Here is an 18,426-nt window from a genome sequence, read left to right as displayed (position 1 = left end):
GCACCACGAAAGTATACAATATTTTAGAGAAATCTGGTAACAAATTACAAAAACAATTGCCTTAGTAATTACCTATATAGTGAAAAGAGTGGTTAGTAAGCATTAGTGTCATTTTAATGGACAGTTTCAATTAAATTCAAACAATTTACATCAGATAAAAGTCAAGAGAAAATTTAAAAAATCTCCAACAACTGCATATATTGTTGTAATTTAAGCGAAAAACACAAACACATATTTATGTGTGCAACCAAAACACAGACAATTTCCACTTGTAGATGTAAATACTAAAATAATACAATCCTTTGACTCCTGCTTTTGTCTTCTTTATTATTTTCTTATTTTCTAATGCCCCCTAGTGGCACAGCGGCATGTTTGCGGACTTAAAACGCTAATAACCGGGGTTCTATATTAGTGGTTGGCAGATCACAGATATCTCATAGTGTAGTTTCGTGCTTAATTACAAAGAAACAAATCTTTCGTAGTACAAATTGCTCGAGAATCTTTCACTCCATTTCTATCAGTTTTTCCTCCCTCTTTCTGGATCTTCTCTCTATTATTCTGTAAATATTTTGTTTTGTTTCTACTCTTCTTTACGTCTTCTTTCTTCTGTTCTATATAAGTCATTTCAATATTCCATCTACAGAGAGGGAGAAAATAATTACAAGGTGGCCTGCAATAGGAAACATTAGAGTTCAATTATTGTACTTTTTTTATTACAAGTGTGTGTATATATATATATTCAAATATACATACACCCTTGTGCAAATTAATTGAAACAAATGGTCACTTTACAATATTTTTAGCATGGCGGCTGGTGTAGGCTCGCTGGTCTCGCTGATTTCCTTTAATAGTCATTTTTCACACAGACGGCGTCATTAGCTGTATTTTGCAGTACGGTCGATCTATTTTTGGGATATATGACGAAATTTTGAGGAATATTACGTCATTTGAAATTGCGTTAGAAGGGCAAGGAGACAAGTCTCAAAAAACAACTTCTTACCAACTCAATGAAGAAAAACGGTATCAATGGGGTCTGAAATACAAGAACAATGGAGGAAGGTGTTATTCAGTGACGAGACTCGTTTCTTCGTACAGGGTCAAAGAAGTCTGCATGTTTGCAGATCTCCAGGTGAGAAACTTCGAGAATCTCACATTAATCAGTTCGTAAAACATCCCTTGAAGAAGATGGTTTGGGGCTTTTTCAGCTACTATGGCGTCGGAGGCTTACATATCTTAGAAGGTATGATAAGAGGATCATTGTAAATCAAAGTTTTGCAGAGAAGAGTCGTTCCAGAATTGATAAAGAGATTTCGAGATGAATCTGATATTTTTCAGCAAGATCTGGCTTCGTGCCACACATCAAAACTTGTGAAGAATTTTATGACTACAACGCGAATAAAGGTGCTGGACTGGCCTAGAAATTCTCCGAACTTAAATCCTATTGAAAATCTTTGGGCGATTTGTAAAGAAAGTCGGGGAAAAGATAAGAAAAGATAAGCTATCTGAGGCTACAATTGAGGTGTGGTAACGCGACATATCGGGTTTACTATATGTATATGGTTTACGAGTCCACCATCGTGAACTTTTACCACACATATCCCACTTTTCCATATTTCTTATTAAGACACACATTACGGCGTATTTTGCCTTCACTGGGTTCCAACAGAATGTTTTTTACGTTTAGAGTTGCATGAATATAGCTTGAATATTCATTTGCAAGTCTAACTCATCTGTAATACGAATCGTAATTGCTCCGAATTCCGGAGAAATTAGCTCTACTTCCTTAAGATCCATCTCGAAGTCAGATATGTTCCATAAAGGTTTCGTTAATTGTTTTATTTACAGAAGAGGGACTTTAAGGGGTGAATATTTTTGTCACATTATTTGCACTTTATTGCAATAATCCATTTGCACCTAAGTGGCATTTTTCTATATTTACTGTGAAAACAGAAAAGTGACTTAAATAAAGAACATAATTATATTCCCCAAAACTACATGAAGGCCTGTAGTTTGTACATATAGGTAGTTTGCATACTAAAGAACGTTACTTCTTTCAATGGATAGATTAAGTCTCAGTGTAAACCACATATGTGATCCATATATGATCCACAGAACTGCGCTTTATTCCAAAGATGTCCCTTTCTAACCTTTTATTGAAACTGATAAGTACTCAGTCATTTACTGATCGAAAGGAATATTTAAGTTCTTTCTGTTAGACAAGGGAATATGAGTTCCTCACCTTTACAAAACATCTGTTGTTCTTATAGCAAGCTCTCAAGACATTGAAGCATATTTTTGTGGCAGTGTATTATTCTTTCATAATGTTTGTCAGTTTTGGCACCAAGTTGTCATACCTTCTTGTATGAGTATTTCAGTCAATCTGGATCCATTCATCTATCTGCAAACCATATTAAAATAAAGAATAAGCACAGATTAAATGGAACGTTCCTGTTCTTACAATATGTTTTTTGTGTCTTTCAGGAATGTTACAGATAAGATAAAAATATACACCAAGATCAACCACGGTAATCACATACTCTTGTTCAATTCCTGTTGTTGCTTCTTCTAAATATCTCATACACTTCTGGACTATCTTGTAGTCAATTATGGGATTACTGATGACATAATAGTCGTCATTTATAGTTAAGCTGTCAAGTCTGATGTAAGTTAATGAGATGAGACCTGCCCAGCGTGGTAGTTTCTGTTCATCCATACTTCATTTCACGTGGTTACCTTTACTTGCCCATTTCAACTTAGTGCCACTATCTGAACAGATCCACATTTAACAGTGAAGCTTGGACTTCTATAGCTTGTGGCATAACATTTAGGAAGAATGTTTGATTAATGAAGATTTGGAGATCACTCTCCAGCTTAGGCTACTAAGGGTAGATGTGTTGGAGTTCCACCGTGATTTTCAAAGCTACTTTCGAGAGCCTACGTCATGGTTCCATTGATGTGTGTAACGACTCTGTTCCAGTTAGTTCAAGTAACAGCTTCTCAACTTTGTCAGTGCCTGAATAGACAATTTAAATAACATTTTGGAGTCGAATAATCCGAGTAAGCAGCAATCATTATGTTTTCTCCATAGACTTTCCGATAGCTGTTTCTAGATGAAACGAGAATGATTAGCTCTATGAACATTTTAATTTGTTTATGGGAATGATACATTCTACACATTTATATATCGTGGCCAATAAAAAGATGAATGTACTCTTGCATAAGGTAGCTTCCATCATCACATCATCTGGACCTAATTCATAAATACATCTGACTGCAGTTCCAATATCAATCTCAGGGCAGAACGTAAGATAAGATTGAAGTGATCCGAATGAGAATTTCTTATGATACACATATTTTTTTTATTTTTTCCTGTACATTTTTTTCTCAACAACTCTTATCATGTAGTGCTTCAATAGAAAAGAGATCATATCCTCTTAACAAGCATGTAATATGAGATCTTACCTGATAAATATTTTATAATCTTACTGGTTGAAGAAGACTTTAGTGACGTATTTATTTCAGTTTCTTAATTGTTTTTTTTACACTGGATCATTAATTTCAGATAAAGAAGTAAGTGAATCATATTCAGAGCATCCATAATGAATCACACATATGTTTCTTTTCTTTCCTTTTGTACGTTTGTTATCCTTTTGCTTCCTTTACTAGGATAACATTATTGATGTTATTTCATGAGTGATCAGTTCTCACTTCTACAATATTTGAACTAAAACAAACAAGTTTCTTTGTTTGTTTGTAATTAAGCACAAAACTATAGAGTGGGATATCTGTTCTCTTTCCACAATGGGAAAATAAACAAGCAAATTATATTTTACCTAATTCATATGCACGTTACAATTAATATAACTCCATTGTACAGAGCACAATAACAGCTAATAAATTATTTCATCATCAAAACCAGGTTTATATGTCTAAAACAAAATATACACAAAAGAGAGATAAAAAAGACCGTAATGGTCCCATCATCATCAATTAATGTGGTCTGCAATGATAGAGTGGGTAAAGTAAGAAGTTTAAAGATGAATGAATATACACTGGATGTTCTAATAAGTATAGGAAAGACGTGCAAATTATCTTATTAAACATGCAGAAATTTCATTTTTCTAGCGAACTAAACTGCAAGAGGTCACCTTTTGGCAGATTTTAATAAAAAACGAAAATTGCTTTGAAGTACTTTTGAATTTTGTTTTCGCTATGCATCATGCATACCAAGTTCTCCAATTTTTTTACTGTTGGGGACTCTCACATCAAGAATAAAACACTATGAGGTTGGGTGTAATATAATTCTACCCAGCTCATGGATTACCTCCATTAATTGACAAAAAATATTCAGAAAGTTATAGGAATGAGTTTGTTTAAAACTAAATTGTTTTGTATATTTTTATTGTAAGTTAACAAGTACCCAATATGAGATTTTACGTAATAAAATTTGTTATAAGTAATTGATGTAATTTACACAATACACAATATGAAATTGTGTTGTAAATATATAATTTTCAAACTAACAATAATTTTCACAGTTCCAGTAACAAAAAATTTATATGATATACAAGAAAATCATTCATTTAACAAGCTAATAAATCTACCCGTTCTCTACCATAACGTTTTTAAGAGACGGTTGGATATTGACTTCTGATCCGAACAAGTTACACAGCTAACAATCAATTTACTGGCCAGAGTATCTGACTAAATGGTACCCGTTACACCTTGGGTGTTTTAATAAAAATTAAACATATTAAAAAGTTCATATTCCGGGTGTTGTAGCTTCAAATTAAAGGCAAAATTAAAGAAGTCAACATTCTGAAAACAAAACAACAATAAGAAGGCTTAAGCTGTGAGACTTTTAATCAATAATGAATTATTTGAAAAGCAGAAGCTCTAGACTACTAATTTTACCTTATTTTACACTACTTCTTACAAAGATAAAGGCATAAATTAATCATGTTTGCTGAGAGCTTTTCCTTCATTAAGCTAGGCAAATGTAAGGGTTAGATGCTGCTCCAGAGAAGCACATTATTAAATTTTGCTCAAATGTGTGGTGGTCAGCCATAATTAACACGGTGGGTGGAGTTTGGTATGACCCAATACAAATGCATGGAAGTGAGGATGGATTTTTTGTTAAAATCCGAGATAGAAGGAATCTGCTAAATATTGTGGTTTATCAGGAAGTACGAGTTAAGTTAAGTGACACTGACCTTCGTAATGTTAACGGTGACAGGTTGGATGTTTTATGTTATCCATTTATCAAACGAAAGTTGTCGTTTCTGATCTTGGATCGAGCTTTGGTACCTTAAGGATGGATGCACTGCACAAATTGATATTTAGGTTCGCTTTTATAACAAATGACCATCTGGTCTACATAAACGCCATCCATTACTGACCTAATAGGGTGCAAAAGCATTAGACTATACGACTAATTAATATTTGTAATAACGAATTATATGGGAAAAATTAAACAAGGTATACTACAACCAAATAATGTTGCATAAAAACAACAGAAACTATGTAAGCAGGAAATGTAAAAATACAAACAAATGTTTGGTATTTGAACATTTATTAAATTATCATTGTTAAGTTAATTCTTACATTAATAACAATCTTATATCGAAATAAATATTAAGTAGCGTTTAGGAAAAATCAATTTCTCATTTCTCCAACTAATCTTTTCATGTCAGACGTTAAGTTCCATGTATCGTATCTTCAGTTCATATGTAATAACTACGCACTACACTAGGTCAATACAGTGGTACTGAGAGTATAGAAAACAAGGTTCAAGTCATTCAGTAAAGCCTGGTTAACGAATTGAGTCTTGAATTTACTTGAACATGAACTAGGAAATAAAATCTTTCTGTATTTTATGCCAATAAAAATTTGTTGCGAAAATTCTAAATTCAATCGAATTGCAAGAATGGTAGTTATATTCCACTATTCATTTAAGGTAACCTCGTAGACGAAAGGATCTGCTTACTGGCTGTCCTGGCTGTTCGCATCGTCTCTTTAGGGTTTGGTTTGTTTTGAACTTCGCGCAAAGCTACACTAGGGTTATCTGTTCCTAATTTAGCAATGTGAGAGTAGAGGGAAGGCAGCAAGTCATCATCATCTATCTTCAACTATTGGGCTACTTTTTTTACCAACCATCACGTTATAACGCCCCCACAGTTGAAAGGGCGGGCGAGCATGTTTGGTATGACGGGGATATGAACCCCTGACCCTCGGATTACGAGTCGAGTGAATTAACCATCTCACCATGTAAGACCCATTATGTAGGTCTACAATATCATACTTGGAGTCTATAACATGGCGGTTTCGCCATCATATCACATAAGGTGGAATTGGAGCTAAAAATCCTTAGTTGTGTTAATTATTCTCTAATATACAGTATTCTATGACCTAATTATGTTTGACTTCGAATCATATTTAATTATATTTGGTTGAAATTTTGTTAAAGATAAAGAGTTTTTCAATTTTTTATAATAAATTTCTATTGGCATGTAAGGTGTATTATAGACATTTGCATAAACTATTCAAATTGATATTACTCTAATATTTAAAATAGAAAATAGCGATAATGTAAAATTAACAGCTAAACAAACGTGCATTTTTTTTCTTCTAAATCTAAAAAAAATACTTTTCTACGGCTCCCCGCTAGTACAGAGATAAGTCTCGGATTTACAATGCTAAAATCGGGGGTTCGATTCCCTTCTGTGGACTCAGCAGATAGCCCGATGTGGCTTTGCTATAAGAAAAACACATACAAACACCTTTTCTATGTAACACAATTATAAATGTTGGCAGGGTAGAAGTCATCTTTAGGTTTGGTTTGAATTTCCCGCAAGGACTATTCTAGAACTAGGCGTCCCTCTTTTCTGCAGTGTAAGACAAGACAGAAGGCAGCTAGTCATTATCACCCATTGCCAACTTTTAGGTTATTCTTTTCACAACGAATAGGGGGATGGACGGTCACATTTTAACGCCCCCACGACTGAAAAAGGGCGAGCATATTTAGTGTGACGAGAATTCGAACCCTCGACCCTCGGGTATGCGTCGAGTGCTTTAACCACCTGACCATGCCGGGCCACATTATACCCACCTATCTAGATAATAATAGAAAACAGCAGTTACACTTTTGATAAGTAGAAAAAAGCAGAACTGAAAATAATTATTGAATGGATGCTACTAACACAGGCAGGCGTAAATACATTCTGTGAATAAAGTAGAGCTGAGAAAATCATGATAATATCCTTATCTCGAAGGAAAGTTCTTTATTTCCAACCATCTGTAACCAAGTTAATCATTCTTATATTACTATTTTTAAGGACAAAGTAAAGAAAAGTGATTCGACATCTTCGTTTCCTGTAAAAAGTAAGTTATCTCTTAAGAGTTCAACAATTTCCTGCGTCTCAGATGCTCATAACATCATGTGTAATGTAGCTAAGAGGAAGGAGGTATTAGGAAACCTTTCTCTGTAACGTGTCACTTTCATCTTCTAAAGACATGGCACATTAGAAAGGATGAGAAACCATTTCCTTGTCTCTCGTTAGTGTCATGATGTTTTTCTATTCTTTTATGGTATTACAAACACTATGTGTTGCTACTAGAACATAAAAAAGACCTTTGAATCTTTAAAGGTCTAGCATTTCGATAAATCAGTATAAAAATCACACGACGTAACAGGTATTTGTTCGTGTCTCAAGCTGAAATTGATATATACAGTAATTATATCACGTGTTAAACTAAGCAACCTTAGGTCGAATACAAATTTTAAAACAGTCGAGAATATGTTGTTGTTTTTTCCAAACTAAACGGCACTTAACAAGTACATTGGCTAAATACCGAGTCAGAAAGAACTTTATATTCAAAGGCAAACTTTCGTCAGTACAACTTCATTTAGCCAAGCCTGGCCTGGTGATGAGGGTCGCAGGTTTGAATCCTCGTCACACCAAACATTCGTGGGGGCATTATAAAGTATCGATCAACCCCACTATTCGTTGGTAAAAGAGTAGCCCAAGCATTGGGGGTTAGTGGTGATGACTAATTACCTTCTCTATAGTCTTACACTGCTAAATTAGGGACTGCTAGCGCAGATAGTCCTCGTGTAGCTTTGTGCGAAATTCCAAACAAAGAAACAGATTCACTTATATAGAAAAAAATAATCGATTTAAATAAATAAAATGAAGAAAATCAACAACAAATTAATTAGCAACTGAAGAAGAGCAGTTAAAGTAATGAAGAAGGAAATGTTTCAGTGTTGAATGTTTCCCTATCATAATAGCGACGATTCATGTTTTGAAATACTTTTGCAATTTCAAATTTTCTGCTAGTTTCTTTTTTAAGATTTCTGTGATTATTCATAGAAATGTCTTGTTTTAATAACCTTTTACACCAGATATGATGCATTAGTTTTGATTGGTTGTACTATAGCAATGACATTTTTATTTATTTTTATACCAATAGATACGTCTGTTCTTTCTGCGTGTACGACATCATAACTTTGGAATGTAATATGGCACGCTTTTGTGTGCATTCTCTTTTAAGCCAGCTTTGTAACACTGCAGTTTGCCAGTGAGATTATTGTAAGTCTTAAACATGAATATTGACTTTTCAAAGCTTTACTGGTCTACTTCCAGCCATATATAAATAAATAAATATATCTTGGTAGTTTTGGCTTTAGAGAATATATTTTAACTAATCTATAAATTCGTATTAAACATTTTTATGTGAGTTGATGGAGTCTTTTTTGAATGGAGTTTAAAGTTATCGAATAATAATCAATTAACATATTTTTTTAATTTGTTAGTCTATTTTGACTGGTTTCGTTTCATTGGTGTACTAGTTAAACCCAAAAAAATCATCTTGTACCACATCTTTTCACGTAATCTGTTTTATCTAAAACAATTGATCATGTGTACATTTTACATTGAAGTATTGGCTTAAATTTAAGTTATTTGTTGTCGGTAGCATTAAAGAATACTTGAAGTACAGTTACATTCGTGTAATTAAGCTGCATCAAACGCCAACGACATCTTAAAGATGATTCATTGCTGTTAAACAGAACGTAGGCAGAATTTCCAAACTGTGAGATAGTACAATGTTTCTTTGTTGTTGTTTTTTTTAATGTTGCGCAAAGCTACACGAGGGCTATCTACGCTAGCAGTCCCTAATTTAGCAGTGTAAGACTAGAGGGAAGGCAGCTAGTCATCATCACCCACAGCCAACTCTTGGGCTACTTTTTTCCAACGAATAGTGAGACATTGACCGTGACATTATAATGGCCCCACTGCTGAAAGACGAGCATGTTTGGTGCGACCAGGACTCGTGACCATCAGATTACGAGTCGAACCCCGGTTATGCCGGGCCCGATATTTTTTAAACATTCAAACTAAATTAGAAAAAGAAAGTCTTATCTGATCACATTGATGAAACAATAAGTGTCATGTGAGGTTAATACAATCTAGAAAATCCCTATTACCTACATTCTTCATATTGAATAAGACACCATAATAAAACAAATTATCCAGTTTACTAGCATAGATGCGTCTAACCAGTTAACATTCTAGACTACGGATAAAAGAGTCCAAGGCTCTAGCTGCTAAACACGCTCCTGTGGCTAAGTTATAAGAATGGTAGTAAGTGCGAGTGTTTATCCACAAAAGTGTCTTTTTTTCGAAGGAGACAGACGGAAGTGCCTAGAAACTGAAAGAAATCTTCGCCATATTAGAGTTGTAACAAGTGCTACAACGGGAGACGTTTCGGGTCGCCGTTTCACATGCCTGCGCACATCATAAATCGGTCTCAAGATAAGATGGGAGCAGAAAGTATATGACGTGTTTCCATTGCAAAAGATGGACTATCACAGGAGTGGTTGCTATACTGAATGGTTGCCGTTCATAGTTCAAAATCAGCGTCAGCCATAATTGAAAAACAGGAGTTACAGACTTGTTCGTTTAGTTGATTTGGAAGTCCTCAGACATACCACTATGACCCCGGGGCAATAAAAATGCAAACTTTGCAGGTGACGTTTATGTTTATGTAAACCTCATGCAAGCTACGTAACTTGTAAAATTATTACTTTAGGAGTATTTCTGTTTTAATCGAGTCCAATTGGTTAAATCAACTGACGGATAAAGTACATGTTTCTGCTAATATGAAAGATCATAAGGGTCTAATAGAAGATAATTTTTGTAGCTACAGTTGTTGTATTCTGGTAAACTGAAGTCTGACAAATAGATTCGACTGAGTCCGCAAACTGTGGATTTCATAAAGCCACCGTAGAGAACAATTTGAACTTAGACAACAAAGGACAGAGACTTACTTGTTAACAAAAAAACAAAAATTTATTCAATATTGTTGTGTTTTGTGTCTGTTTACAAGGTTTATCGGGTTTTGACTAAAAGATTGGCTGTATTGGTTGCCGGGGCTGATAGGTTTCGTTAGAACACCCGTATGGGACAAAGACAAGCATAATTATAAATATATATATATACTTCCGCACAAGTTAAAGATCAGAAGGATTTTAATTTATCGCCCGAAGTAAAGACAGAAAGTTAAACGTACGAAATGCTAGAATCCAATGCTGTATATATCACCGTCCATTACAAATAACACTTAGAGGGAGAAAAAACTCACGATACATATCAATTTGTTCAACTTTCAATTCCAATCTTTTGCAAATATCTCCTGTCATCTCAGCAGAAAAAGCCCCCAAGCCGCCACACTCATTCTTCCCCCATGTTTCATGGTAGGTGTCACGCATTGAAGTAAGTATCTTTTAATTTTCTTTCGCTGGATGTATGACATACGCTTTGAACCAAATATTTCAAACTTGGACTCATCCATCCATAACACCATTTTCCAATCATCAACAACCAAGGTTATTAACTTTTAGGAAATGTTAGTATGTTGACAATATTTGGAGATCGAAATAGAGGTATTTTGACTACTACACGACGAAATGTTCCGTTATTGTTGAATCTCCTTGATATTGTTAATCTGGACATTTTTCTGTCATTTGGTACATGGTTGTTTATCTCATGCTTAAGATCAGTGGCAGTTTTCCTCTGTCCCAAAGGTTGCACAAATGAAGATACTTAACATCAGTATCACTGAGTTTAGGTGTTCTGCCTCTTCATTTCCTATTTTTAAATTAACTTGTCTCAGTCTCACAACTTAAGGTGTATTTTTCAGTGTTAGGGGAGCATATCATGTCTGGAGCAATTTGTTGGATAATACAACCAGCACCACGTAAAACTTTTATGTGAACTCTCTTTCTTCTCCACTGGGATTTCTCTATGCTTTTTTCTGCCGTAAAATGATAATAAAACTTAATGTATAGTGTTAAACATAGTGTTTTCTTCAAGTTTTATTTGTGGAGTGATATTAAATTGACTTATTCTAGCATACACCTGTACCATATGCTAGTTCTAGTTTCTATATACTAAGATACTGCATGGTATATCATGACAGTTATTTCAGACCCTAAATTTGATCAATATGTTCGTTTAAGCAGAATCATTATAGCATGTACTTGATACACGTACATGGGAATTTCTAAAGAATGATAACTATTCTCACCTTGGATTATTCAATTTTCGATAGGTATCAGTGAAACATTACCACAGTGTTGAATTTTTCATTCTGTAAAGGCATGAAAGATTTAGTCCGGTTCGGCATGGCCAGATGGTTATGGCACTCCAGTCATAATCTGAGGGTCGCGGGTTCGAATACTCGTCGCAACAAACATACTCATCCTTTCAGCCGCGGGGGCGTTATAATGTGACGATCAATCTCACTATTTGTTGGTAAAAGAGTAGCCCAAGAGTTGGTGGTGGGTGGTTATGACTAGCGCCTTCCCTCTAGTCTTGCACTGCTAAATTAGGGACGGCTAGCGCAGATAGCTCTCGTGTAGCTTTGCGCGAAATTAAAAACAAACAGAAATAACAACATATTCTCTTATCCCAACGCTTTATCATGCTACTATATTCTCTTTAAAAATTGGAAATTTCCCCTATAAACCATTCGATTTCTAACACATTTTCTTACGTCCTGTTAATACACTAACTTTTAACTTAAAGAAAAAGCTACAAAATAATGCGTTACAAGTTACCGACCTTTACAGGTTTCTTTATCTTGAACGTTACTTTACGTCTGTTAGACTAGACTTGCCATTATTCAAAATTATCAAACTGTTTTCCCTTCTAAAGCATCTAGTGCGTGTTTTAAACTAGACTTGCCATTATTCGAAATTATAAAACTGTGTTTCTTTCTAAAGCATCTGATATGTGTTTTAAACCACATCAACATAAATGTAAAGTCTTTTATGTTTCATTGTGAAATGAAAATGAATTTAATAGTTAACTTTCGATCCCTTACATTTTCAATACCAATAATCAGATACGTGAAAGACACATTATCTTTATAGGTTATTGTAAGTAGTTTTTACTTTTTCACATATAGTTGATCAGTTCACTTAGGTAAGTATTGTTTGCAAAGCTTTCGGTTCGGTGAGAAAAACGATTTCAAGCTTTATTTCCGAGTCGATGAGCCTTGTTTGTTTCACTCCATATTATGTTTATAGTTTTGGTGGACAGAAAAGTATTTCAGTAAGTCTATGAACATTCTTTTTTAACTGAAGTTCAACGTGTCTCTCAGTCAACGGCTGAAAACAATACACATATATATAACCATCATGTTATTATCTGGTTCGACTTTAGTAATCCTTATCTGGTCCATTCAGTCATAGGCAGGAAAGAAAAACATCTTTACGATCAGAGCCTATTAATGTCGAGTTAGTATTCGTTCCCTCTGTATTCACACTGTACTGTTACTGATACAGAACATAACCAACATCTATTATCTTATTAGTTAAGCCTACTTAGAGAAAAGTCCATTGATTGTTCAAAAGTGTAATTCTTGACTTTAGAAAAACGAAGTCATTTATAAGTCAAATAGTATCATAAATATATACCTATGAACTGTTTGTTAAATGATTATTTTTCGGTAGAATTTTTCTTTGCAAGTTTTGAACTTTTCCATTACTATAACCTACTTGTTTAACGCTTGTAACGGACTTATGAATATTTTAATATCAGAATAAGATTGTGTTTTTCATTTCAGTTTGTGTTCCAGTAACATGTCCACGAATTTTCTTTTAAAAGGAAAAGCTAGTATCCTATGTTAAGTCCTCAGTGAACGCGATATATTCGCTATGTCGAACTCAATAAACGTTTTATTTGAGTAATGGATTTCTTTCAACTTCTTTAAACAACAAGTTCACTTTAGCAAGCATTTTCATTTAAAGGGACAACATCAAGTGCTGTTAGGGCAGAAAAAATGCAATATTGACGGTTGCTAACGGGAGCTTTCACGTGATTCATTGAATATTTAAGTTTCTTTATAAACCTACAAAGAAAGTCTAAGAGAAAGAAATGAGCCAGATTCTAAAGTTTCTGATACGAAATCTTTCTCATATTTATGATAGTGAAGACCAGTTTTATGTAGAAGGGGTTTCAGCGTTTACTACTTCTGGACTAAGCTAAGATTTTGCTTAAAGGCATCCATAAGGTGGTTTTACTTTTAAAACATGTTAACATGGAACTACTACTGGAGATCCATCGTATTTTAAGCACATTTCGCAAACTTTCTGTGATATCTTTTTTCGCTACAAATATAACACTTAAAATTCTCACTAAAAGCTACTGATATATCACAAACAGAAACTACTCTAACGTTTTGTTATTTTTACATAACTAAATAAAGTTTAAGCTTCAAAATATTTCTCATTCTTATTATATTCGAGGAATAGGAACTCAGAATTTCTAAAGCATATGCATCTGAACCTAAGTCTTTTCAAAACCAAAGCTTTTCCTGTCTTATTACTTTACAAATAACTTGACCCTGATGTTTTCATTCCAACTTTCTGTTCTGTAAGTATACTAATAGTCTTAATGTACCTGCCTATAGAAGCCTCTATCAGCATGTATTTTCATTAAACCTCTTTATTCAATTTTGAAAAGACCTGCTGTGGAAATTTCTATTGAAATGCAAATAACTAAGTACACGTTTCAAAGCGTTAATGTAAATGACTCCTTGCAAATTAAATACCAAAGAATGATTGTTGTGAGACAATTATCATAAGATATATACAGTGATGAGAATACTTCCTCTTCAAGAAGTATACATGCTTTGTATCATCAACATTATCTAGTTAAGTACATTATATACTCTATTCATTTATTTCTTATTAATTAATTAAAGTGAATATTAAGCCTGATAGAAACATACACAAACCATTAAAACTTCATTCAGTGATAATATTTCTAGGTTCTTTCAAATATACTTGAAAATGAAAAACCACTCAAAATACTTTTATTACAACTTGTAAAACACAAGAAAAATTAGTAATATTGGAAATACTTAATCCGTCGTATTTTCTCAAAACCATATGTTTGAAATTATTTTAAAAGTTCGATCTATATGAAATGTTATATGTAATCATATGATTTCTTGACATGCTTGTCTTTTTATAATATTTTAATCATTTTGTTAATAAAAATTATTATCATTTGATGCAATAGATAATTCAGTTTGCAAAAATACGTATTGTTCTATATAATGGTGTAATAGTTTTAAATAAAGAGATGTATCATATGATAAATTAATTTTTTCTCACTTTCAGAACCGTAGTAATTATTCAGTATTCATAAAGTTGTTCAAGGTGAATAAAGGAAATCTTAAATGTGTGGGTATATTAATGTTTCAGAAAATTTCAATAATTTACTACATAGAAGTGTTTTAAATGATATATGCAATTATTCAACTTTTCGGTACATTTTGTTTTTAAGAATATTGCAATAGTTTATTATTAATGAGATCTTTCACTGGATATACGAAATTATTTAATATTAAAATATATATGTCTTGATTTCGCATTTAAATATTTTAAAGATTTTTCAGCTGTATGGACATAATCTTTCACGATTATTTAGTAGGTAGAGTTTGTTCGCCCGTTTAAACTTTTAGTTATTACAAGAATTTGTGACAGTAAAGTTGTGACGAAAGTATCCGAAACGTAAGTACTAATGTAAATCTTTGAATCAATAGCTTACGACGAATGAAAGTTTTGACGTAAGTCTTCAGACTAAAAACGATTATATGGCGTAAAACAGTAATATAAATAATTCTAGCAAAAATCTATGTGTGGAGGGAGACACAAAATGCGTTATAAGTAAAAAAATAAATCCCGAAATAAAAACAAGGACGTAAGCCTTTGTAGCAACACTTGTATCAGGTCTTCAATGGAAAAAAAAAATCTGTGATGGTCGACATATTTCGGAGTTAATTTGTATGGAGAAATAAAAACCATGATGTAAGTCTTAGGAGTTAAAGGTTTATCATGGGAGATAAAATCCATTATGTGCTACTTCTGAACAAATGTTAACGGACACAAAACCTTCTATAGTTCTTGAAGCAAATGAAATGATGAATAAATAGCTTTGTTATAATTATTTGTAGCAAATGTTTATGGAGAATACAGATCGTTTGGAAGATCGTCAGGACAATTGCAAGGGGAACAAAAGGTAGGGTGTAAGTCTAAGAACAAAATATTATGAGGGAGAAACTGTAATGTACATCTTTGAAGCTGGTTTGTAAAGGAGCAGAAGGTATTCTGAAAGACTTCAAAACAAAAGGTTTTAAAAGCTATATTTTTTAGAAATTAAAACACGTATATTGAAGTCTCCAGTGGAAGGTTGTGAATGGAACAAAATAGGTGATCAAAGTTTTCGAAGAAACATAAACTTTTTGCGGAATAAAAGGTGCAATCAATATTTTAGGAGCAATCGTTTATGAGGAAATAATACAATACAAGTATTCAAAAGAAAATATTTTGTAGAACAAAAGATGTGATACTTAGATCCCAATCAAAGGTTTGTGAGAGAATAAAAACGATGGTGTAAAGCTTCGGAGCACTAGTACCCCACTGGAGCGGTAAATCTCCGGATTTACAACGCTAAAATCAAAGGCTCGATTGTCTTCAGTGGACACAGCAAATATCCTGATATGACTTCGCTATAACAAAAACACACACACAATCCGAGCAGGATTTTGAAAAAAAACAACAAGATGGATTTAACAGGTGACAAAGTTATTAAATTAGTAATAATTGCAAATGTTTTAGAAAAACAAAAGGAGTTTCATCGATAAAATGATAAAGTGTGACGTAAGTTTTCAAGGAAAACATTATGATGAAGTTCATTAATAATAAAGTCTTCAGAACAAAGAAAACAGTTTATAGGGCATAAAAGTTGTTTTAGGATGACTTATCAGTGAATATTTATGAGAAAACAAAAATTGTGATGTATTCTTGGAAGCGAATGTTATTGGCCGAACAAACGATATCATGTAAAGCTTCAGAGCAAAGACAGTGAAAACAATTTTGGTAACAAAATGTAGTACCCCAGTGGCTCAGCGGTATGTCTGCAGACTTACAAAGCTAAAATCCGGTTTTCGATACTCGTGGTGGGCGGAGCACAGATAGCCCATTGTGTAGCTTTGTGCTTAATTCAACAACAACAACAAAATGTATTATGAAAACCTTTGGAGTTAAAGTTTGTGAAAGAAATAAAACCATTGCTGTAAGTTTTCTGGCCAAACTAGTTTTGGGAAATAAAAACTGTGCTTCAATCGTAAGATTAAAAGTTTATAAGAAAAAGCCTCTACGTAAATCAAGATGTTCATAATGGAATAAAAGCAAAAGACGTAAGGCAAGTCTTAGGGTCCAGAATTTATGGAAGAAAAATGTTCAACGTAGGTCTTTGAAACAAAGGTTGTATGATATATAAAAGCTGTGATGTTAGCGTTCAGGCCAAAATATTAATTGGTCAAAAGCTTTAATCATAGTCTTTGGAACAAATGTATGGAGAAATTGTAATAGGTGCAGTATAAGTATTAGAAGCAAAAGGATTATGAGCAAAACAGCTCAGACAAAGGTGTTTGGAGTGAAGGTGTTGATAAGAAAATCTATGACGTAAAATTATGGAAGATTAAAGTTGTTAGAAAATTAATTTTTTTTAAGTCTTCGGGAAAAAAAATATGTACAACTGAAAAACGCGACGTCATTTTTTTGAACAATAGTTTGCTAGGGATTAAAAACTGTGATGTAATGTCAGAGGATGTGTTTCGACATTTTCAACTCATACACTTTGAGCATCAATTTTAAAGTAGCATATTGATGCCAAAGCTTCAAAGAGATATTCTTTTTGTAAATAACAACTCAGTGTTTCTATTATCTTATTCAATTTAATATGAAAATTACCAATGCAAAGTTTTGAGATCTTTTTTTGTTATTATTAAACATCGGATAATCTTTATAAAGCCATTATATGTTAGGTCATAAACAAATTTATCATTATATGACACAAACAAGAAAAAACAAACATTTTTATTGTTAAACTATGATGAGTTCCTTATATATTGTATGGCTTTTCCTTATAACTTTTCTTTTTAAATTACATTTGATATTTTTACAGACTATTAGCATAATAATGAGACAAACTGTACAATAAACAAGTCTTATAACCGACTCTTCTCCTTATCTATAAGTCATTGAAAATTCTTTCCTTTCCCGTAAGTTAATTTATGGAAGCTCAGATATGTCAAGTGAATGTATTGTTAAATGGTACTGTAATGATAAGAATTGCTATTCATTGTATACTTTTTTTATGCTATTTCTTTTCCTCGTGCAAGATCATGTTATCTTTAAAGACTAATTTTAATTAAAACATATTTTTATCATTATTACATAATGAACTCGAAGAACAAATGTTTTTTTAATATTTTTAAGCTTTTTTTGGAAAATAAGTTACAAAAATTTATTTTGTAAAATTCAGCGGAATACAATAAAACTATTCATTAAAATACATCCACGAACATTTTTAACACTCTTTCCAGTTGGATACGCTATGAAATTGATTTAGTTTAGGGTTACTAACGTTCTCGCGAAAAGTATTGTGTGTGCTGATGTAAAAAAAAATTATGTTTCAGTATGTCCATGAAATGTATACTAATTGATAAGTAAGTCTGAACTGTAGCTTAGATAATTTCTTCCTTAACAATGCAGGTATATTTATGATATTACGTGTAGAAAAGAAGAAAATCATTTCTAAATGTTATTTATTTTCGTATGTTTGTTGTTTGTTGTTAGTTGCAAAGCTACATAACGGACAATCTGTGCTGTGCCCACAACTGATATCGAAATTCAGTTTGTGACTTTATGAGCCTTCGGATTTACCGCTGACATTTTGATGGATTCCCTATAATATAAAGAAAAAAGTGTCATATTTTTCTTGAGCACCGAACTAGAATAATAGCATAAAAATAATCAGTTAATAAATTCTACATATGCAAGATCGT

The sequence above is a fragment of the Tachypleus tridentatus genome, chromosome 12 (genome assembly GCF_004210375.1).
Source record: "Tachypleus tridentatus isolate NWPU-2018 chromosome 12, ASM421037v1, whole genome shotgun sequence".
Lineage (NCBI taxonomy): Eukaryota > Metazoa > Arthropoda > Merostomata > Xiphosura > Limulidae > Tachypleus > Tachypleus tridentatus.
The sequence above is the reverse complement of the archived record's forward strand: the minus strand, read 5'-3'. Positions refer to the sequence as shown.